The sequence below is a fragment of the Rousettus aegyptiacus genome, unplaced genomic scaffold (genome assembly GCF_014176215.1).
Source record: "Rousettus aegyptiacus isolate mRouAeg1 unplaced genomic scaffold, mRouAeg1.p scaffold_m13_p_12, whole genome shotgun sequence".
NCBI classification, from domain to species: domain Eukaryota; kingdom Metazoa; phylum Chordata; class Mammalia; order Chiroptera; family Pteropodidae; genus Rousettus; species Rousettus aegyptiacus.
This window is the reverse complement of record NW_023416287.1, coordinates 31,529,833-31,555,841: the sequence shown is the minus strand read 5'-3', so window position 1 is coordinate 31,555,841 and position 26,009 is coordinate 31,529,833. Positions and strand designations below refer to the sequence as shown.

The 26,009-nt window shown below is 33.0% G+C and overlaps 1 protein-coding gene across 3 annotated transcripts in view; it reads right to left on the bottom strand.

Annotated features, from left to right (window-relative positions):
• The window catches only part of MACROD2 (mono-ADP ribosylhydrolase 2), a 1,752,897-nt gene that overhangs the window by 1,466,662 nt on the left and 260,226 nt on the right, over positions 1-26,009 (bottom strand). The window lies entirely within an intron of this gene.

Here is a 26,009-nt window from a genome sequence, read left to right as displayed (position 1 = left end):
ATCAAATTTTGTAATTTATCTTTTCTTAGAAAACAAGACATTTCAACCACATTCTCAAAGGCATAGGTATAACATTCACTTATCATTTTCTTAATCTCCGAAACTATTTTTATCTTTCTCTTCCTTAATTTGTGTTTTTGGGTTTTCTTCAAAATCAGATTTGTCAAAGTTTGTACATTTTTCTGCTCTTTTGATCAACTGTTTGGTTTGATTGTTTCTGTTTTAACTTTTATCCAGTTCCTTCCCATTATTTTCCTTATACTTATGTTGTTCTACTTCTTGGTTCATTTTTTTCTTCTCTTTCTTTGTAATAAATGCATTTGAGATTACATATTTCCTCTGCTTACTGCTTTGGCTATATTACATAAATTTTGATATGTAATAACCTATATTTTGCTTATTCTAAATAGTTTGTCATTTCCATTTTAATTTCCTCATTAATGAAGTTGTTAATAGAGTATTTATATTTTTACATTTTCTGAGTAGAACAATTTAATAATCTTTATATTATATTTTAAAGTTAATATATTACCATTAAAGAATAAAGCTGTATGAGATTTCTCTTGCAGCCTATTTATGAAAGTCCCTGTATTTGAATAATATGTTATGTTACTTATAGTACACTCTTTTCCACACAATCTCTGTACCGCATAAGTATTTGAACAGATTAGAAACTAAACCACAGAGAGATAATTAACTTACCTAAGTAACCTCTACAACTACTCACTAAGCAAGAGGTGAAGCACAAGTCAAACTCAGATCTACCCAAAGCTTAAACCATGACAGATTACTTCCATAATTTTTGAGGCCCTTAACTTTGTCTCCCTAATAGACTCTAAATTTGCTGACAGCAAATATTATTTCACTTTCTATCACAAAAGCTGTGGTAAACTGTTACTTCGTCATCTCCATAGGACTACTCCTGCTGGTATTCATTCCACTGTTTAGTGCCTTCTTCTTAAAATGCAATAGCCTGAGACTCGCATAGAACATGACTTGGTTATTCCACTTTTGTACTCTTCGGAGTGAATGTTAAAACAAGATTACCTGCTGGAATGACTACTAGAGATGCTAAGTGAAGAGGCAATGTGGAGAAGCTACATGGAGAGAGAGGTCCTGAAACTGAATGGAAGAGAATAAAAAATCCATTTGACAAGAGAAACAAGCCACAGTCATACAACCTCAGTCAAGCTGTTTCAGTAAGTGGAGACGCCAACTTAGAAGTTCCAGCTCCAGTAGACATCATGCAGAACAGAGACAATTCATCCTAACTTCTAAATTTTTGACTCACAGAATTCGTGAGAAATATAAAATGGTTATTTTTTCAAGCTGCTATATTTTGGGGATAGTTTGTTATACAGCCATTGAAAACCAAAACAGTAGACAATAGAGTGAGCCTTTGCTAAATATTGTTGAATAAATAAGCAAATAATTGAACAAATAAATAAATAAATAGGCCACTTGATCAATCATGGATAGTGAATTTATTTGCATATATATATAAAAGCAATTTTATTTTCTAGTGAAAGTATTTCAAGCTCACATGACAGTATAAAATAGGACATCATGTTGTGGTGTTTGAGTGCAGTGTTCTACATCATTCAACAGCAAGTGCTTATTAAATGCTGCCTCTGTGCCAGGCCCTATACAGGGTTCAAAGATTATTATGGCGAGCAAAACCAGACAACATGTCTGCCCCCATGAAGCTCCCAGTGTAGTAAGGGAGACGGAAAAATGATTATAAGAAAGTCAAACTGCATACTATTAATTATGAAGACCACAGAAGAGAGGAACATGTAATTAGAATACATAGGTGTGCAGGGGAGCTGAATTCCTATATATCGGTCAGAAAGGTCAGGAAAGACATCAAGAGGAATTGATGTTTAAGCTAAAATCTGAAGAACAGGAAGGATTTAACTAGATAAAGAAAGAAAGGAAGAGTAATGCTGGAAGAGGGAACCTATATGCAAATGACTAATAGTGGAAAGAAGTTTAGTAAAGGCTATTTAAACATATAACAACCACAAAGACACCATGTATATTCTAAAAATCTTTTTATTATTTGGTTACTTAATAACTTCATATGATTTCTAATAATTCCAATATAGTAACTGCTCACTAGTCAGATATGTAAAGTGAAGTCAATAATTAGAAAAAAAAAACCAACATTTATTTCTTACTGAGAATAAAAAAACACATATTCAGATAGATGTAGATGAAATATGATCAGTTATTATTTTTAAAGCTTAGAAAAGCTAGATTAACTTAAAAATATTTTAAAATCAAGATGAAGAATTTCAGTATAAATTGCTCAAAATCACAAAATATTAGAGCAAAAATGTTAATTAATACAAGGCATGAAAAGGAAATATTTTTTATAAGAAAAAATGCAATATTTTTATATTTAAATTTTAGTATCCTAAGCAAATCTTTTATAATTAACAATTCTTCCCGGAATTCAAAATGCATATAAATTAATTAAGTGCAATTAATAATCTAATAATTGTTTAAATTTTAGGGTCTTTATCTGCACACATATACTACAATATTTGAACCTACTGCTATAGAGACTGCATTTCTCTACAGAAAATGCAATTCTTTACCTAACAAAGCACAAGGAGATTCTTCAGCAGTTTCTTTAAGAAAAAGAAACTGGTTTTTATGTCTCCCTTGAAAGGAAATTAAATTGAAAATCTTGCATTTAAATAACACTAAGTTAGTGACACTAATGGATTGGGGCCAATAAATTCAAAGCTAAAGTTAAAGCTGGCACTCTGGCCCTAAAACAGGCTATTGTGTTGCCCAATCCCCAGCTTTGCAAATTTAATTAAATATAAGTTCTAATGAGTTGATATAAGTGGTTCAGAAAACTCCTTATAGGAATTTCATCCTTTAGACGGGCTTTTGTGCTTACTTCCTCTCATGTGACACAAAGAGTCTATGTACATTTTTCTCCTCTCAAAAAAAATAAAATAAAATAAATAATGGAAATGAAAAAGACAAAAGGTTTTTGGGTAAAAGAAATATTTTACTACTTGAACAATCCAGGCCGAAGTTTCATCAAAAGGTACCCTTTGGCTTATTTAACTGAAGTGTTTTCTTTTATATTCCTCAATGTGGATATGCTTTTTCTCCAATTACCTTTACTTTCTAATAATTAAAACAGATTTTATAACAAGAAAATTCAATTACAACTTATACATTAATACTTTTCCTCAAATTATTCTTAACCACATTAGTTTGTAGAATATTGCATAGCAGTCTAATATTAAAGTTTAAAATTACATTTTCAAAATGGTTGAGAAAAGTTAATCTCCATTTATCTCTAATAATAAAGTCTTGAAGATTCTACGGTAATTATTTTCCATTGAAAAAACTCAACCAATAAAACAATTAGTTTTAACTTCACAAGACTTTATATTTTATTCTGTTCCAAAGTCGCCTTTGCCAACTATTTAAATTTATCTTCAAGCAGCCAGAATTTTTTTTAAGTTGCACAAAGATTATTTCTATAATGATTTTTCACTGTATTTAATCTGAACTGTACAGGGAGAAAAAGAGTATATTTCAACAATATATATTTATCAACTATATTTTAGATACTTTTTAAATGAAGGTAATGGATTTAGTACAGAGAATACCTAGAGCTCTTAACTCTGAAATAAATATATGTAGACAATTAGAGTGAAAAGAGTAAATAGTTAACACAACCTTATACATATATGTCATCATTATATTCAAGAGATAGCACATATCATGTCATGTGATAACTGAGACCCCAAAAGTAAACTGTGAGTGATATCAGTGAACATGGCAGAATAGATGACTCCAACAGCTGTGTCCCTCACATCCCTGCCCCAGAAACATCAAAAAATAGCAAAATTGTTAGAATCAACTATGGCGAAACTCTGGAAAACAGTCAGAAGTTTATAGCAACCAAACAAAACTGAATCAAACCAAAATAAAAAAAAACTTAAAAATGGCAGTAAAGACGTGATATTTTTATTTGTTCTGACCCTAGCTCCCTCCCTGGTTCAACAGTGGCCTTAAAGATGTCAGGTAGCATCCCTAGTTCACAATCTTAGTCCTTGGTTCCAGAGAAACCAGAGAAGACCTTACTTGCAAAGAACTGTGTTTGTCATTCTAATCTTTCCAGGGGATACCTGGGGGAACACTATAGGGACTCTGACTTTGTTTGCCTAACTGGGAACTCACACAGGGCAGAAAAATGGCACGTATTCCTTGAAAATACTGTCAGGTTAACAACAACTCACCGCTACCTGGGACAAAGGTTATGATTGAGGCATACAACACAGCAACAAGAGCCAGGGAGAAAAATCTGGGGGAAAAGTTAGTTTCGTATTTTAAACAGTGTGTATATAGTATTCATGAATATTGGGAGATCTAAAAAGCCATGCAAATACCCAGAAAAGACCTAATAAGACTCTAACGTTTTCACCTCTGCTGGTCTGTAGGTTCAGTACGAGAAGGAAGTTAAGGCTGACCCAGAGATGGAAAATGGCCCGGCAAAATATTGAAGGAGTGCCCCAGCAAAAGCCAATCTGTAAAGACTGGAAGAGGTTTGGGGATATCTTTTCTTATTTTCCTATTCTTTTATGTCTTTGTTTCCTTTTTGCTGTTGTTCTCTTTCTCATTCTTTTCTTCTTCTTCTTCTTTTTTTTTTTTTGTTGTTACCTAGTATTCAAGTTAATCTCTGTCAAGACATTAACTAAACACAAGCTAAAGGAATGGAGACCTCAGAGACTACATGTAACATTTAATTCAGACTTTATAAAATGAGATAAAAAAAGTTGCTAAATAAATAGTTACATCTTATAGTCAGCAATAAAAAATAAACCCATGGGAGGGGAAAGAATCTAGTTTCCAGAGGTACCAGATTATAATACTAAAAATGTCTAGTTTTCAATTAAAAAACTATGAAAAAGTATATCCAAAAGGAAATGAAAAAAGAATCAAAAGAGAACACTATAAAAAATGTAATTGAGTAAGAAAGAAAGCAGTAATGGAGAAAACAGGAACAAAAAATCAATTAAAAATAGAAAATGAATAGCAAAATGGCAGAAGGAAGTCCTTCCCTATTAGCAATTATTATAAATGTAAGTAAATTAACTCACCAGTCAAAAGTTAGAGATTGGCAGAATCAAAAATAAACACATAAATAAGAAAATGAATGAATGAATGAATGAATGAATGAATTCATGGTCAGAGATTGGCAGAATAGATTTTTTAAAAAAACCATTATACAACTATATGCTATAACGACAGGCTCACTTTAGATTCAAAGACACACATATGTTAAAAGGGAAAGCTTTTGGAAAAAAATATATTCCATACAAGTAGCATCCAAAAGACAGCTAAGGTGGTTATATTAATATCAAACAAAATAGAATTTAAGTCAAAAATGGTTACAAGCAACAAAGAACAATAAATAGATGGTGGATGTATAGCTAGATACATAGATAAAAGGATCGATATATCAAGAATATATAAAAATTATAAACATATATGCACCTAACAACAGAGACCCAAATAACATGGAGCAAACATTGACATAATTGAAGGAAAAAGTAAACAGTTCTATAATAATAGTTGAAGATTTCAGTGCCCCACTTTCAACAATAAAAGGAACACCTACATATAAGGCCAGTAAAGACTTAAGAGGGCTTAAACAACATTATAATCAAACTAGACCTAACAGACATATATTAAGCGTTCTACCAGAATAAATATTCTTCTCAAGTGCATATGGAACATCTCCAAAATATACCATGTTAGGCCCAAAACAAATTTCAATAATTTATAAAGAGTAAAACATACAAAGTATCTCTAACCACAATAAAATAAAGCTAAAAATCAGTAACAGAAGGAAAGCTGGAAAATTCACAAATGCATGAGTATTAAACAAGATAATTTTAACTAACCAATAGGATAAAAAAGAAACCACAAGGGGAAGTTAGAAAATATCTTGAGAAAAATGAAAATGAAAATACAATAAATGAAAATATTTTGGATGCAGTGAAAGCAGTGATCAGAGAAAAATTTTTACTTGAAAATCAATGTATTGAAAAAGAAGAGAAATTTCAAATCAATAATTGAACTTTATATCCTAAGGAACTAGAAAAACAATAGCAAACTAAACCCAGAGTTAGCAGAATAAAGGAAATAAAAAGATGACTAAATAGATAAGTGAAACAGAGAAAAGAAAAACAATATATAGAGTCAATGAAACTGATATTTAGTTCTTTAAAAACATCAATCAGATTGACAAACCTTTAGTAAGAAAAAAAAGACTAATAAATGAAATCAGAAATAAAAGTGGGGACATTACTATCCACTTTAGAGAAATAGAAATGGTTATAAGAGAATTCTATAAACAACTGCACACCAACAAACTGGATAACCTAGATGAAATAAACAAATGGACAAATTTACAGAAACACACAAACTATCAAAACTGACTAAAGAATAAATAGAAAATATCAGCATACCTATAGCAAGAGATTGAATCAGCAATAAAAATCCTTTCACCATAAAAAAAAAAAAAAATAGCCCAGGATTATGTGGCATCCAGGGTGAATTCTCCCAAACATGTAAAGAACGATTAACATCAATCCTTCTCAACTTCCTTCAACAAATAAAAGAGGAATGAAAACTTCCTAACTCATTCTCTAAGACTAGGATTACTCTGAACCAAAGCCAGACAAGAACATAACACAAAATGAAAACTACAAACTAATATCACTTATGACTGTGGATGCAAAAAAGTTCTCAACAAAATACTAGCAAACAAGACCAACAATATATTAAGTGGATTATACACCATTACAAAGTGGGATAATCTGAGGAATGCATGGCAGTTCAACATATGGAAATCAATCAATGCACTTTACCACATAATTGTAGTAAGGGGAAAAAAAACCCACATAATCATATCAATTGATGCAGAGAAAGGATTTGACAAAATCAAATACTTTTTCTTGATTAAAACAAAAAAGATCAGAAAACTAGGGAGAAAAATTAACTTTTACAAAAGGATAAAAGGCAATTTTTCAAAATCTGTAGCAGACATGACCACTGCTTTCAACACTGTACTAGAAGTTCTAACTAGAGCAAATTGAGGTGTAAAAAATAAATAAATATTGCAAAAGAAGCAGTAAAACTTTCTCTATTTGCTGATTTCATAATCTTACATATATAGAAAATCCCAAAGAATAAACAAAAAAATTTATTAGAGTTAGCTGAATTTGACAAATGAGATCAATATAAAAATCACTTGTGTTTATACACACCAGTAGTAAACAATCCAAAGAAGATATGAGAAATCAAATTCATTTACAACATTTACAATAAAGTATTATTGTAAAAAATTAAAGAATACTAAATAATAGAAAGATATCCTGTATTTATGGATTGAAAGTCTTATTATGAGATGGCAATATTACCAAAAATGATCCCCAAATTGAATACGATTCTCAAAATTCCAATGTCTTTTTTTTCATAATTGGAAAAGTAAACTCTCACATTCACATGAAATTACAAGGTGCTTCAAATAGTCAAAACAATATTGAAAAAGAAAAACAAAATTGCAGGACTCACAATTCCCAATTTCAAACCATAGTAATTCAAACAGTGTGTTACTGGCATACGATTGACACATAAATCAATGGAGTAGAACTAAAAGTCCAGAATTAAACACAAACATTTATGGCCAATTGAATTTCAACAAGAGTACCTAGATCATTCAACGTGGAAAGAACAGTATCTTTAACAATTGGTACTGGGACAACTGGAAATCAATAAGCAAAAGAATGAAGTCAGACTCTACCTCACCTATTATATAAACTTTAATTCCAAATGAATAAATAATGTAAGTAGAAGAGCCAAAACCATAAAATTCTTTGAAGAAATTGTAAGAATATATCCTCAGGACCTTGGATTTGCCAATAGATTATTAGCTATGGCACTAAAAGTACAAGCAACAATAATAGATAAACTAATTAAAAACCTTTGTACATCAAAGGGTACTATCAAGAGGTGAAAAAACAACTCACAGAATTATACCTTTTAAAGGTATAATATCCAGAATATATGAAGAGCTCTTATACCTCAACAATGAAAAAACAAACAATCCAATCAAATATGGGCAGAGGACTTGAGTAGACATTTCTCCAAAGATACACAAAGGGCAAGCAAGCACATGAAAAGATGTTCAACATGAGCAGTCATTAGAAAAATGCAAATCAAAACCACTACAAGATACTACTTCACACACACAGTAGGATGAATCTAATGAAAAATGTAAAATAACAAGCATTAACAATGGTGTGGAGAAATTGGAACTCTCACATATTACTGGTGGGAATGTAAAATGGTATAACCACTGTGTGTCCTCAAACAGCCAAACATGGAATTACTATGACACAACAATTCCACTGCTAGGTATATACCCAAAAGAAATGAAAACCTATGTGCACACAGAATTATGTACATTACTGTTTACAGAAGCATTATTCATAATAGCAAAACTGTAGAAACTACCCAAATATCCATCAACAGATGAATGAACAAATTTTGGCATATACATACAATGTAATATTATTTAGCCATAAAAAAATAACAAAGTACTGATACATGTTAACCATGTGGATGAACCTTGAAAACATTATGCTAACTGAAAGAAGCTAAACACTAAAGGTATGATCCCATTTATGTGAAATATCCAGATTAGCAAATCCATAGAAACAGAAAGCCTGTTGGTAGTTGCCAGAAGCTGGAGGAGGTGGGAGAAAATGTTATAACCGTTTAATGGGTATGGGTTTCCTCTTGAGGTGATGAAATGTTTGGAACTAGAGAGAGCTGGCTGCTGCACAACACTGTGAACGTACTAACTGCCACTAAATTGTTCGTTTTAAAAAGATAAATTTTATGACAGTGACCAGCATGAAGTAAGTTATTATTATTTCTATGTTATATATTTCTACAGACCAAATGTCATGACTCAGATCTGTGAAAACCCAGATAGTCCAGAATAAAATCTTAGGATTTTTTTGTCTTGTGAAAATAAATCTAATGGATATTACAAAAGCTGAATCCTGGGCCTACTGGACAAATCATCAGTACCAAAGTTATAAATATGACCTTTATTAAACAGCAAATGTGCAAATAAACCAGAGATGTCAATAAATGAAATCTTAAAAATAAACTTGTGCTGGGTATGCACAAAGAAAAGAAAAGGTTAAGGTGAACTGTGGACAAAACATAAACCTAAATGTCAAAAAGATGTAATGGAAAGAGACATGCATTCCTCTCCCCTGAGTTGTTTTCTCTCTTATTCCTTCTGCTCAAAAGTCCTCGTGGTTTCTAGAAACTTTTCAGGTCTGCTGACCATTCTGACAAAAATGGTTAAATTACTACATAAATTCTTTCTACCTACTGGAGTGATATGCTTTACAGAAACTGAAATGTCTAGGATTTAGTAAGAATGAGAGAAGTGCTAGCAGTTCCAGTTTTGAGTTTTGAAGTTTTATCCTTTAAGCATCAACCATTCAGCTAGGAGTAAAATTTTAATTCACTAAAATTTAATTCCACAAAAACATATAGATCATCTATTATGTGTCCAGATCCATGCTAGATTTCAGGACAGAGGCTGGGACCTGAAAAGGCATGTTGTAAACCATGACAGCATGCTCCAATAAAAAAAATATAGAAAAAAAAGGATCATGGTCTCAGTTTCTTCATATCACAGGAACACTGTAAATCCTGACAAATGTAGAGGCTGCAGTGAGGCTATGATTAAGTAGAACTGAAAGTATCTCAAAAACTTTACAGGATAGTTTAGAGATGGCAATACTCCTCTCTCCTTGTGGCAGTACTCATAACACTCCATCTTATCAAACCTGGCCATGATCTCAGAATAAGTAACAGTCCTCAGAGGGCCCCATGAACAGATTTACCATGACACATGAATACATAAATAGATAGTATCATGAGAGAGGTTATTGTCACTGAAAACTGAAAATATGAATTAGATATTCCAAACCTCTTCAGTATCACTATAGCCCCTGCCACCTAAGGAGGCTAGGAAGCCCCATCTTTCAGATCTCAGTTCAGTAGCTTCAATCCTGTCCAGGAAGACATTTTCTTGTCATTGCTTCCCCAAATCAGAGATATCTGATAGATATTAAATAATTATTACTAACATCTATTGAGTGTGACCATAAGCCAAGCATCATGCTAAACACTTGACATTCTTATATCAAATGTTAGGGACAAACTACAGAATGTGATTTTCTAAAAGCAGGTATTTCTGAAAAGCTTTTCTAAAAGAAATGATATCTGATTATAGGAATAACAGTAAATGAGAACTTGATAGCTTGCAACTGAATTTGGTAACCATAATAATTCATTTGCAGCTGTTGATATCCCCAAAAGAGGTGACTCACCTAAGTTCTTGTTATAAATATCATATTCCAAACACATTAGATTTGACTTCCAGATATAAAGAATGTTGAGCAATGAGCCTAAAATTTAAGAATTTACTGCCTAACCTCCCTTTCTGAGATCTGCTTTGTCTTTGATGGTTGTCTGTGAACTCCAAAAGAATCTCCTGCAGATACCTACTTATATTCTCTTGATGAAATACCAAAATTTCCAAGCAGTATTGCAAGTTAAAATCATCTAAAACAAAATTTCTATGCACTAAAACTTTTTTTAAAAACTCATCTGCAAGGCAATAAGGAACAGTGGGTGAAAACTTGGATTCTAGAGCCAGTCAGCCTGGCAATAAAGCCTGAATGTAATACTGTGTGACCTTGGGCGTTTTTACCTTTGTTCTAGGCTGTAAAGGGAGGATAATGGTATTAACTAGTCATAGAGGTGTTGAGAGAATGAAACAAATTAATATCAGTAAGTAAAGCACTTAGGATAGGAACCTACTATGTGCTCAATAAATGAAAATAACATTGAGCTAAAAATCTAAGTTGTAAACTGTCCCCAGGAGTAAATTAAACTACTTAATAAGTTTCATAAACTCCTTTTAAGTCCCCACAGTAACATCAGGTCCACTGTTTACTCCTGAGTACTTTACTATTTCCTATATATGTAACAACACCTGACACTTAAAAGTAAACTAAATTGTTATATTGTTCCTCTCTGAAACTGACTTTTATTTCCATATTTCACTCTGCTTTCACCTCAAAACTAAAATGATGTTTGCCTTTTAAGTGAACAATTTTCCCATTTGAAGGGAAGAAATGTATTACATTTGCAAAGATGAGTTGAATGTTTCAAAGAACTACTCCTGGCATCTTTTAGAATGAGACACATTTAAGTCAAAGAGACAGCTTTGTGTAAGATCAAGGGCAGATCCAAAGTTTTTGGGGGGGGACAAAACAGCCTCTTTGGCCATTTCCCAAAATCTCAAGAGCACTGCCTTATTTGCAAGTTAATTCACATGAATCTTATCAAATGTACTCACATATTTATTGTATGCCTGCTTTACCTGACAGATGAACAGAAATTGCTCTCTGTCCAAGTTCATCAGCAGCAAAAGTCAGCATCAGCTCTTCACTTGTTTGCAACTATCTAAGGATAAGGCAATGAAAACCAAACTTCAAGGTTTTATGGGCTATAGTTGGTGACTGAGGTTTGCCCTGAGGAATCCTACATTTAATCTAGAAATATTGTGAATAGAATCACATCTTTTTTTCTTTCATTCTACAGGTGACAGCCACTAGAAATATGACCAAATTGAGAAAGGAGTTTAATGAATTTTTCAACTTTGACTTAAGAAATTGTATACAGAAATGTTATATTCATAGAATACAGAATACCTAGATACATTGTAAAAAATGTTAATACTTTCATTTAAAATTTTTGTTATAGTAATAAGAGCTCAGTATTGGAAAAAAAAAACAGACATAAAATACAGAAAAATATTAAAAAGAAATAAAAAGTCACCCATAATATGCATTTTATAAAAATTACTGAGATGGTTGATACACATAGAGTTGAGATTGCTGCTGGTAGTGGTTAAGAATGTCAAGAATATTGTTACCTAATAGGTCAGTAGACTGCTCTTGTGGCAAATTATATTTCTCAAAGATGACTGCAGCAATATCTCCCAGTTCTCACACTCTTCTTATAATGTGACTCTGACACTCCTTCCATGAAGAGGTGGGTGTCTATGTTCTTTCCTTTTAAAATTGGATAAATTTCTAACTAATAGATATAATACTGACTACTGAGAAGAAGTTATAAAAACATGATGCACTTCTGCACGTTTCTCTTCAGAGACTCACTCTTAGGGCCCAGCCATCATGCCAGGAGGAAGTCTGAACAGCCCATGAAGAGTCCCACTTGGAGAAGAACAGGACACAGCCTTGGCTGTGGTCTTAGTAGAAGTCAGCACTAATTGTATAAAAGTAGATCTCCATTTCCCACCCCAAGATGAGTCATCCCAGCTGATGTCATGTGGACAGTGATGATCTATAACTATTGAGATTCATAAACAAAATAAATTATTATTTTTATTTTAGGGCACTAAGTTTTGAGATGGTTTGTTATGAGATAATAGGTAACTACCTAAATGAATAGTAAGAGCTGCTATATCTGAAATAGTAAGGATTTATTATGAGACAACATTGTAAAAGGGTTTTAAATACAATATCTCAGTTAATTCTCACAATAGCCCCATGGCATACAGAGTATTACTGCTCCCAATTTATATACTGAGATATTGAAGCTCACATAGAGGTTAAGTAATTAATCCACAAATTAATTAACTGAGCTAGCAAGTGGCAGAACTGGGCTATGAACCAGGAGGTCCTGCTCCAAAGCCAATGTCCTTAACCAGAACCCTGACCCCTAGGAGAAAATTTCACTTAAGATCAATAATTGTTCTTCAAGTGCAGCTGAATCAGGACCTGTGGCCCCAGACCATGCTCAGCCTCATTTCTCTTCTTCTAATGAGAAAGACACACAACCTGATGGACGACCCCCTTTCCAGCTTGATCAGAGAGCGTATTGTCATAAAAGGTTCCTCTCGAACCTCAGTGATCCTCAGGCTGGAATAAAATATCGCCAAGCTATTACCAATGATTTTTTTTAAATAAAATATTAATACTGAAAACAACACATTTACTGTAAAAAAAATTGGAAAGCTCAAATAAGTATAAATTTAAAGAGATTCAAACAGTACTTAGAGATAACCACTGCTAAAAGTTTGATATAATTTCTTCTTTTCTATTTTTCCAATTTCTTTTATTTTTATTATCACTAAAATCATAGGCAATAAAGTTTTATCATAGGCAATAATTTTCTCACATTCATATAAACCAGCTTACTACTGTGTCATTCGTAAAATCCTCTGAACATATTTTAAATGGTTACAAAAGGATTATCTCCATTGATACAGAATAATTTATATTTTATAGATGGACATCTGGTTGCTCCTATTTTCTTTTATCTTATAAATAATTCTGCAATGAACATCTTTCTTACAATTTCCTAGGATAGCTTCCTAGAGCAGAAATTACCGAGTTAAAAATAGATGGTTTGTTAAGTACCTTTCCAGAAAGGTACTACATTACACTCCTGGTCACAGTGTCACATCTTACTCTTCCCACATTAGTTATCATTTAAAACATTATTTTATAATTTGATAGGTTATAAGTGATATCCATTTTAATTTTTATTTTATTGATTATATGTATATGGGATTCAAAAAGATCTTATGTGAGAGAATGTAGCAGTTAATGTAATACTAAAACAATATACTAAAATGATAATGGCTACCTTTTGTTGAAGAAACACCAACTTTATTCTTGGCATCTATTTAGGCTCTATATATTCATTTAATCTGTATGAAAAGACAAAAAATTTAGTATTTTCTGTTATGACTCACAGTTCGGCAAGCTAAGGTTCAGACATATCAAGTTACTAGCTTAAGCTACAATGTCCATGCTGAGGATACAAATCCAGGACTGTCTGACACCAAAACTTACACTCTTTCTGTTATTTTACAGTATCCATTGGGCTAATAAATGACTGTAGTAGATGTGTAATAAAAATTATAGATAATTCAAGTTAATTATCTTTAACTAGTACATAGAAGTATATGTGAACAGAACCATCTTCCAAATCATATATTCCCCCAAGGATAATTAAATAAATGTTGTAAGTTTTGACACATGATTACAAAGTTAGGAAATTTATGAATCAAAAATTTCTGTTTACATACAACAACAGTTCACAATTTGGGGGGGTTTCAGGACTCCTTTACAGTCTTAAAAATTATTGAGTTCTCCCAAAAGATTTTATTTATGTGGCTTATATTTCTCAATGTTTAATATGTTGGAAATTAAAACAGAAAATGTTTACTTATAAATTCATTTAAAAATATCAGTTAACCCAGTGTACCTTTATAGAAAAAGCATATTTTGTAGAAAAAAAATATTCAAAAAATTTATTCAAAAGAACAGCATCATTGTACATTTCTGTAAATCACTTTAATGTCTGACATAAGAGAAGAGAACTGGGTTCCTATTTCTGCTTTGGCATTTCAATTTCCTGTGATATCACAGATCATGTAGCCTCTGTAAGCCTCTACTTTACATGTATGAAAGAATAAGAGTGAAAAAGACAAATAAGATCTTAATATCATCATAAAAATGGTTTTAATCTTATAGAACCTACGGAAGAGTCTCACATTTCATTAAAAACCACTAGTGTAGAGGATACGAAAGGTTGATATCCACTTAAAATTCAACAAGAAAAAGAGTACTTTAGAATATCTGTGTGACCATGGTGGAGAAAATGATTCTTCTTAAGTGACACAATAAGTACAACCCCTCAATTTATGGAAACATTTTTTTACTAAGACAAAAGTAAAAAGACAAATCCTACGTTGACAGAAGTCATTTCCAACACAATTTCACAGATAATTATTATTCATAATATATTTTAAAACTGCTAAAAATCAATAAGAAAAATACAAATAACTCAAGAGAATACAAGACAAAGAACATAAATAAGGCATTTCACAGACGAGAAAAGCCAAAGGGCCTATAAAATGTCTGAAAAAGTGTGCAATCCACTAGAACCAGAAAAATGCCAAGGAATACAAGAGTACTATTTCATGCCCATTAGACTGGCAAAAACAAACAAAAGCCCTGAAAATTAACGTATCACTTACTACTGATGCAAAAGTACCAGACACTGTCTATTGCTTATTTGCCATCCACTTTCCCTCTTCTTCCTTCCTAACAGCACATGTTGTTCAGGTATCTCCTTTCTCCTGATACCACTCTTCAAGGGAAACTGGCCCTGTCACCGTCTTGTCCAAACTCGTAAGTAACCAATTTAGGCCAGTGACATGTGATTCCATGTTAGCCAATAAGATACGAAAGATAGCAAGGTAGGGGAAGTGTCTAGGAAACTCTGGTTATTGTCTTCTCTGCACATGATTCATTGTAACCATGAGGAGAACAAGCCATTGAATCAGTGAATCAACCAGACCTAGAGCAGCCCTACTCTAGACTTCTTGTTATATAAGGTAATACATTTCTTTATTTAAGCCACTTTCCACTCCATTGTCTATTATTTGCAGCTGAAAGCACCCTAATAAACAGAAGAATTCTGCAATATCTAGTGTAGTTAACTATACCTATAGTTGTCCTTTAAGACCCAGAAACTCCATTTCTAGGCATATAAGCCAGAGGAGCTGACCCATGTGGAGTAGGAGACATATGAAAAAATATTCTTTGTAGTCTTTTTGTATGGGGGAGGGGCACAACTGAATGCAATTTTGTAGTTATTTAATGAGTAATTTAATTATTGTTAAAATAAGTAATAATTATTTTTAATTATAACAGATAGGTAATTATCAATACTAATGTATTTGTAATCCCTTTCCCTGTCTTTCCTGGAGTGAGGATACTGCTATCTTGAATTATGAGATCAAAGCCACTCACTATAAAGCACCAGGCTAGAAGAAGCCCAGGTCGCTATGAAGGCTATGCCAACCCTGGACTACCTATGTGGACTTTTCCACAAGTGAGAAATCAACTTCTATATTGTTTAAGCCACTCTTACTTTAAGGTTTTGATGGCTCATGGCTGACTCTAATTTTAATTAAACAAATACAAAAATATAGACAGAAAACATACACCAAAGCATGACAATGGATGCCTCTGGGCAAGGAAAAAGATAAGTGGATAAGTAAGGAAACTAAAGCTATTTCGATTTTATTATATTCTTGTATTTCATTTTAAATTAAGACTCTAAAGCAATAATAAATAAAATTAAGTGTTAATTTTTGTTAATTTTAGGTGGTGCATACTCTATTCTTGTGTTAGTCTCTGTACTTCCCTGTGTTTAACATCTCAATAAACAAACAAACAAACAAACAAATAAATAACTGGATGTCAACAATGAAAGTTTACTGAAAAGGAAAAAAAAACAAAAACAAAAACAAAAAAAGGAAGGAGGGAAAGAAGGAAAAGATAATGCCTTCTTGCCTCAAAAGAAAGAAACTGCACCTTCTATGTATACAAAATGAAACAATATCAAGATCTAATTTATCTCCCATTAAACTGAAGATTAACACTATCCATTTTTGTTGACAGGGCAGGGATTGGGAGAACACACTCTTTCTGGAAGGCAGTCTTGTAATTACAGCAAATTCTTTAAAAAAATATCAGTTCTATAAACCATAAATTTTACATCAAAGATGTTACCTTTATGAACGTGACTGCATACAAAGATGTGGTTAGAAGCATTTTCATCATAATTTTGCTTGTAATCTTGAAAAATTGAAAGGCACACAAATGCCCAGCGAGACAGGCCAGTTATATTGATATCTATTTGAGCAAACAATCATATACTATGCTCCCATTATAACTGATGATATCTAGGTATAGTTGATAACAAGATATCCACTTATATTTGATAATGCGAGTTCACAATTTTTTTAAGTGAAAAAAGTTAGAAAGCAAGTAAAATATAAAACTGAAAGGCTATATACCATCCAGCATTGACACTGGATACTGGAAATTCACATTTTTATTTTCCTCTTATTATGATCATTATTTTCTATCTTTCTACAACAAACAATGAAAGTTATATAACGGCTATTGCTAAACTATAGAGTAAAATGCAACAGTTGATTGCAACAAGTCTGATGGAAATAGACAGTAATGGTCAATTAATTTCTTATCATTAAAAGATTTATAAATGGTTCCTAATAACGTAGTCTTCTGAGTCTTTGTCTTCTCTTTTAAACAAGTTACTTATTTTTCAATAAGTCTGGAAGCACCCCATATTGGAGATATTGAGAGAAAAAATACAATTTGGGCATATTGCACTAAAATCAATCCTTGAGACTAAGGATAGTTGAAGGTTTTCCTTACCTGATAGTGAAGAAATTTGTTTACAAATGAAGGATGCAGTTCATAAAAGACAAATAAGTAAAAGGAAGAAATGAGGTTCAGAAGAGCAGAGTGTAAATAGAAATGCATGTTAGGATTTTAGCATATTATGTGGTAGGTGACACATTCTAAACTAGTATAACTTTTAAAAAATATTTTCTCATGTACTTTCTGCTACAAATTACAATAAACCCTTAACACCAAGTATTTTTATTCCATTGCTCTAAGACTTATGTATTTGTTTTGGTTTCATACTTTAGATGACCCCATCGCCTCCATTGACATTACAGTGTTAGACTAGATGTTAATCTGGATACAAATCAGAAGCCTCTGAAAGCCGTCCCATATACCTTATGGACATGTGGGTGATTTAACTGTGACATGTGGCCTCATGCATATATCCCTTTTTAATAGTTGTCCATACTAGCTAGCTCTCTTGGCAAGTGTCAGTTTTCACTTTCCTAAAGCAGACAGTTTCCTTCCCATATGGAGAAGATCCTTCCGTAGTCAAGGAATTGCATTCCTGGATGCAGAATAGATAATGATTTGGGAATCCGATGGACTCTCCTGGTAACATACCTGGCAGCTTCTTGGAAAACCTCAACTCTTATTTCCAGAAGAGACTACGAATGAAATGAGCAGTCATGTCATATTAGTAACATATCTTCATATTTAAATATCCTATCCCTTCCTCTGCAATCAAATTTTACTATTTTAGTCTATGCTTAGCTTTCTGCCACTCTTATATAATCACCATTATTGTCATATTAGTCTCATTACATGGATACTATTTTGCTCAAATCTATGAACTTCTGTACCCTTCCTTATTGGCCTCTATAATTCAGCAAATTCCTCCATCCTTCCCTAAAATTAGTAAGGATGGGTGAGGGGAACATACATTTCCTCTTCTTCCTTGTTTGCATTTATCATCATAGTTACTGGCAAAGAGTTCGAATTCTACCTTCCCTCTTTTCAAAAATTAACATGCTGTTTCTTATCTCATTAGCTTTGATTCTCTAATAGCTCTTAAAAATATTTCCCTCTTTATCTGCTATCAGTCTCATTTCAATTACAGTTTTGTAGCCCACAGTGCATTGGTTAAATTGCTCCTGACCTTCTTCCCATGGACTAAGAACAGATTTGTTTGTCTTTTCTTTGGAATTGCTAAATCTAAATTACCCATAATCTAGGTGTAAGTAGACATAGGAATTTTAGAAGGTTGGGTCACAAGTCTTTGGAAAAAAGAGAATGAATCAAAATGACCAGACTTATTTATAGCATACCTTGCCATCCAATAAACATTTGTAGAAGTCAAGGCAACTTAGACAACAAATTCAAAGGCCTTCTTAGACTGCCTGTTCTACCTTCTCTTTTTTCACCTCTTTTTGTTCTGAATGTCTACTGAACACTCTCAAACCAAAAGCTTACTTAGGCAACCTCACCACCCATTCCTCCTAACCACCTAATTCAGAGACTTATTTGAAAGTCAAACTCTGAAAAAAAAGAGGATGCTAATGAGTTGGATAAAATGCATTAAAAAAAATGTAACCCATTTGAATCTAAATAAAACTACAGAGATCACCTAATACCATCTTCACAGCTCCCAGAATAAGTTCTTGGACCAGTACCTGCTTTGCAATTACTAGATATCAACTCTATTAGAATGAAGATGGTAATATTGTTTTGTTTAGTCAAGAAAACAAGACATAAATATGATTTAAAAGTTCCTACATTTTTTTTGTTTGTCAAGAATGCAGGATATAAATATCACATAAAAGTTTCTTATGATTACTTAACACTTATGATCATTTATTTCTACATTTACAATATTCCTACTTCCTATAAGAAAACTACTTCTATTTTCTATCAGAAAGCTATTTCTATATTCTATCAGAAAAGCAAACTGGAAACACTTAAAATACAACATAATCTTCTCTAATTTCTTCTAAATATAAGCTAGAAAATTTTGCTTGCAAGGAACAAATAATACCAACAATAACAATAATAATAATGATAATATTGATAACTCTACTTAATTACAGTGTATAAAATATGGGAGAAACTGTTAACTCTTACTGCACTTGAAATGCTAAAGTAAAATTAAAGTAAATGTTTTAAAAAGATGTAAATCCTACTTTCAAAAGAGTTTAGGTATTTAAAAACCAATATTAAACTAGGATTTTTAACATCGAACCTCTATCCTTTCCTCTTCTTTAGTCAGCCAACAAGCGTTGCTCTTTGTCAGTAAGATAGGATCTGGTAAGCTTTTCTGATTTGCCGGAGGGAAGAAAGGGAGGACAGAATTACACGTGGGCACTTCAGAGTGACAAATCTGTTCCTTGGGCCACTGAAGAAAACAAAGAGGGCCTGCATGGGAAGCAGCTGGAATAGTTTCACATTGTTTCTATGTAAACATGAGAATTAAACGACTACCAAAAAGCTTCTTAGCTTTCTCCCAAACAAAAATTATTAACTTTACAAAGTAATATTTTTTAAATTACTTTTCAATTCTACCCTCATTTAAAAAAAAAAAAAACTTATTAAGAATAAAAGTCCATTAAAGTATAAATTTTGGCAATATTGGTGCACTTTCAATAAAACTTGTCGGGTCTAGATCTTAATTTTTAAACACTCATATAAAACCTAGTAAAATATTTGTAACTTTATAGCTCCAAAACATTTTAATGTCAAACAAAAGGAATGAAAACTTAACTAATGGAAGAATTATAAAATGCTTTTAAATTCTCCAAATTTAAGGTTAAACAGAGTAGGAAGGAAGTGAAGCAGAGGAGACTATACACACAGTTTAATCAATGTATGACCTATTTGTTATAAATCATACTCATAAAATTAGATTTATATTTTATAGACAATTTCCCAATGGTAAATGTGACTTCAGTTTTAACTTATTTTTATTTGGAATAGATGGTACTATAAAATATTCACTTAGTCCAAATCTAATCAATTGATAATAGTTTATCTCTTTAAAAAATCTTCCAAATAATCAATTCAAACCAGTTCCCAAGGGAAAAAAATACTAATTGCAGTAAATCTGCTTCTCCTCGACAATGCCAATGAGAGACAATTTCCATAGTCTTTTATAAACAGATACGATCTAAAACAGTCTTTGATTCTACGTTAAACATGTTTCTTTCAACACTAAACACGTTTATACACCTACGTAATCTGGACGCCAGGAAACAGCGGCCCCTGAAAGACCATCTTAACACAAGGAGAACTATAGAGCTGGTTTCCGGAAATAAGAAAAATGTGACAGCAACTTCAGGAAATTTTCCTCTTAGAAAGTTTATTTGTGTACCTAAAATTAACACTAATACTTCGGAAATAGTGAAACGATGAGATGATTTGCAAGTGATTACAGCTTTGGCCATGATTAAGAGCAATAACTAGCTATATAGATAGAATCACAGAGTTTTCGGGCAATCCACTTGTATGATATCTAGTAAATACACATCTCAATAATCAGACATATATTGATCTGTACTTATTACCTGTTAGCCATAGCTTCCTCCAAAGCTATGTTTTATACTAATCATCTCCAAAGATAAGGAATTCATCCTTTGATTTGTAATTAAGTCTCAGAACCAGACTTAGATATTGTTATCTCAAGCTCCGAGCATCCAGGACAATGAGCAGAACCATTTCTCAAATTGTTTCATTCCCAAAGATAAACTGCAAAAACACACAGCTTAATTTAACATTATTGGATTGTGCCTTTTGAACTGCTCCTAGCCCCACTCAGCACAAGGAAGATAAACAGCAACTATCCACAGGTTTTAGCTCTGTTTTGCTAAGTGCTTTCTCAAATTTAGTAATGAATTCTTACATGCACCACTTTATTGAAGTTCATAATAGCACAATGAGGTGAGTCCGTATCTCCATCTTCACAAATGAGAGAACTGAGGCTCAGAGAATTGAAGTTCTTTTCCTGGGGCCATGCACAAAATATCAGAGGGAGATTGTATTCACTCTGCTAGCTCCAAGTCCTTACTTTTTCCAGTGTCCATTTTAAAAGTTTCCTTCTCCCCTCTCCCTCTTTTCTCTCATATTTTAAAACAAAGAGAGATAGATGACAGGGATTGAAGAGTAGGAAGAAGTCAAGGATACATCCTACATCAGCAGGAGTTGTATAGTACATGTCTGTATGGCCGCACATGAAAGCCCTGAATATGGAAGAAAGTAAAGATTCAGAGGCTTTCAGCTTTGCACTAGCCAGCTGCCTCGCCCTATCACTTTTGGCTAGGTACTACCCTGTTCTGAACCACAATTCCTCTCCCTTCCCCCGCCCCCGGGAATGTAAAGGGTGCTTTTTTTCTCAGTTTCTTTGAAATCACCTTTCTCCCAATCCCTGAAGTATGAGTCGAACTTGGGTGCTGGGAAAAGATGAGTGTACAAGAAGGTGGGCAGACAAGCAGGCAGGCAGGGAAAAAAACCACTTTGATTTTGCTTTGATTTCTGTTTCAAGCCCTGTAATGACAGATCTCACTCCAGTGCAGTATGTTTTGGAAATATACTTAAAAGGAATATGTGATTGTTTGGGGTACATTTTAAGTGTTGACTAATAAAAGGCAAATATCAGAACAGAAGAACAGTTTAATACAGCATTTTTAAAACCTTTTAGTATTCTAAGGCATCTGTGACCTGCTGAAATCTAATTATTTTTCCAATACCCTTTGGAATTGTTCAGAAAGATGTGGTACAGTTTCTAACTGGTGCATTAAGCATCTGGCCTGACTTCACAGCATTATAGATAGCTGAATGTGCACTCTCTAGATATTTTATTAACTTCCCAAAGGCTCATGTTAAGATGTAGTACTGATGTGCCCTGACATGTATCACTACCTATTGACAGGAAAAAAAAAAAAAAAAAAAAAAGACTGGGCTAGACTTGAGAGGGTCTACAAATAGAAAAATTTTTAATGATGTTCTGGCAATTTAGACAGAAACTCAGGATAAAAAAAAAAAAAAAGAAAAAAAGGAAAATAAAAAACAGGTTCAATTTTATAAATTTATAAGACATGCCTAAGTTTCAGCATGCCAAATCTTCTAGAAATGAGTTAATCTTCAGCATCTATTCCTTCCTTTTCAAACTAACAGTGCCCAATTTTCCTTTGGGTCATACCCTTTCTTCCATTCTCAGACATGTGTGTGAGTGGGGTTGAACCTACCTACAGCTCTTGCGGTAGGGGTAAACTCATCAAACTATCCTATCTTCCTGAAATAAACTCTGGAATGAGCATGAGATAAGGTTTAAACAAATGAGAGTGATCCACAAGGTTCTGTGCAGGAGCCTCTGGAGGTGACTGCTCTTCCCTTGAACAATGCAATATGGGAATGTGATAGGAAAAACTATTACCTACGGGGAAAGTCGCCAACACTGAAAAAGGTAGCACACTAAAAGACAGAAACTGTATTCTTGTTGACATATTTTAAGCCACTGTATCAAGCTTTACCTGACCATACCTTATATTTGAACTTCTCAGTTACATAAATGAATAGATTCAAATTGTTGATTACACAGTAAGTAAGGCTTGGACTTTCAATCATTTGCAACCAAAACATTCTCAACTAATAGCCCACGGCATTTAGAATACCAAAAGCCTAAACCTTTCTTTTTGTTTTTCACACAACTTTGAAGACTTTATTCTCCTGAAGAATGGTGAGGTGAAGAAGAATCATCAAGAATGATTCTAAGACTTTAAAGAACTTTAATGCATTCTAAGATTAAATCACAAATATCATAGTTGAAGGTGGTCTGAGGGTCATCTAGTCCTAGTAGCTTCTTTTACAGAGATATTCAATGAATTTGTGGACAATGAATGAATGAATGAATGAATGAGGTAACTTAAGTAGACAGGTTGAAAGACCTGGATTAAATTGTTCCATGGAATAATTATGTATTATAGTTCTAGCTGGGAGTTATTTATCCTAAAAAAGATTTGCTTTGGTTTTATTTGTTTTTTTTTTTTTTTTCATTTGGATACACAAGTAAGTGATGGAGCCTGCAAAATTTGATTCTAAATCCAATCTCTCCTGTCCATCAGGGAACATCTCATATCCTCTCACAAAAAACAGAAAAACACAAAGTTCTTTGATAGGAGCAGTTTAGATAATCCCATTGTTTTAAACCTGCAATATGCTGTTGGAGTTCATTTTCAAGCCAGTTTACAATCCAAAATACATTTTCTCATGCACAGTAAGTCCTCACTTAACATTATGAACAGGTTCTGCAATTTAAGAGAACAATGTATAATGAAAGCAATTTTACCATAGGCTAATTGATAGAAACAAGAGTTAAGTTCCTATGGCATCTCAGCAATGTTATAATAAAATGACTTTAAGGAATGTTATTTGAGGATCTGCTATACAGTGTTAGATTTACAGGCTAGCCTCCCCCAAAACACACACATACACACACACACACACACACACACACACACACACACACACCACACAATGCAAAACAATAAATACCTTTCAACCCAAAATGTCTTCTAGAACTGAACTAAGTTCTAAACCCTGGGAACATAAGGCTACAAAATGCATGAAGACAACAGAAAAAAAAAAGCCAACAAGGAAATCTATTTACCCACTTCCTCCCCCATTTATTTTCTGGCTACAGAACTACTTCAAAGGGAAATTTTGACAAGTTTGAAAAACGCTGTCATTGGCTTTCTCCTAACTCCCTTTGTGCACTCTTCTACCACTTCTCAATGTCTCTTTTTTCCAGATGTTCAGATGCTCTCATCTTAATAATGACAGCTACCATTTACTGGGTACTTACTATGAGTCAGGTACTGAGCTAATAAACTCAGAAAGATTTAGTGATTTATCTATAGCCATGTAGAAAGCCAAGATGGAACCCAGGTATGCTAGACTCTGAAGCCCTTACTCTTGAACATTAGACAACTCAGGTTCTTTCTCTCTGAGCTGAGTGCTCCCTGCTGTGTGAATCTGCCCCTTCCTAACTTTCACAGCCTAAAAGCTTGGTGGCGAAGCAAGCTGCCTTTCCTCCTCGCCCTTCTACCAGGACAGCCACCCTGTAATTGTAGCTAATCTCCCTTAGGTAACAAAGGAGGAAAGCAGTCTAAAGTAACTTAGGTAACTCGTACTCTTTCCAGAGAGGGTACATACTATTTCAAAAGGGGTACATATTGTTATAAGTTCACTTACAACTGGCAGAATTTCAGGCAGTTGATAAGGACAGGAAGGTTAAAAAAAAAATGCTTATATATTTTTGGACAGGGTAGGATAGGGGCTGGCTTAAGTGTTTGCCTCCAAAGTCAATACCCCTAGTACAGATTACATTTTTTACAGTCTCTTGCCTTCCACGTTTCAATTTACATCTAAAAAAAAAAAAAAGCAACAATACATAATTAGCATTCAATAAATTCCTGCTACTTTTATTTGCCATGCTGAAACCAAAGCCCAGAGCAGATAATAAGAAGTCATTTAACAAATGGCAGTCTAGGGAATGGGAACTTTAGAAATCCTAACTCCCAGGCCACTACACTTCCTTTTACATACCTATAACCAAAATACTCCATTTATCTTCCTTTTCTGTTTAATATTTGTTTGAATGGAGACAAAACTGATTAAATATGGATATAAGCCCAGAGGATTTGGGCCAGGCAAAAAGTCTCTTTTCAGTATAACAAACTCTCATCTGAAACAGCCTTTAGAAAGAATTATATCATAAAATAATTTAATCAATGTGTTTGTTTTACAGTGACTGGAAAAAAAATTCACAGTTTATTGATAGATTATCTGTTATTCTCACCTCTCTTTCCTCCAAAAATTCAGCAGCTGCATCTCAGTTTAACCTGTGTTAACATTTCTAAGAAACTGGCTTTCCAAAAGACGTTAGAATTCTAAAACTCCTAGATTTAATGGGTCCTCAGAAACCAGTAAAAATGCAATCATAGAACAATAGGAGTCAATATACCTCTAAACCAAGGGTTTGTCTTCTACTTTGATACCACCCTTTCTTGAAGAAGAAATCAGAAGGTCAAACTGCTATCAAAGCAGCATATAAACAGATAAATTAAATGAAGTTAATGAAGAGACCTTAATCAAATACTTCTGGAAAACAATTAGTTGGCTTCCTTCAGAAACAAATATTCATAGAAACTTTAAAAAAACACAGAGAAGAATGTTGTGAACAGTTAAGAATAAAACAGATAGTATTAGTTTTAAGAAAATGTCCTCCAGGTAAATATACAAGCAAAATTCTTCCCAGCAACATTTAAAAGTGAAATGCATTTATGGGCCCAAAGCAATTGTTGACCAAATAGCAGAAACCAGCCTATGAAAAATCATAATAAAAATATAAGTCTACAATTCTGGTAGTTATATATAGACATTTCTAATGTCTGTCTTGCAATTGTCCATGTACCTAAATTAAAATAATACGCACAAAACCATCCTCGAAAGGTTTTCTTTTTCCTTCTTAAAATTTTATATCTTAATCCATGTTCAGAGCAGCAAAAACATATCAGAAAGGAAAGTATTCTATTTAATTTTGCTCAAACTTTTCATTTT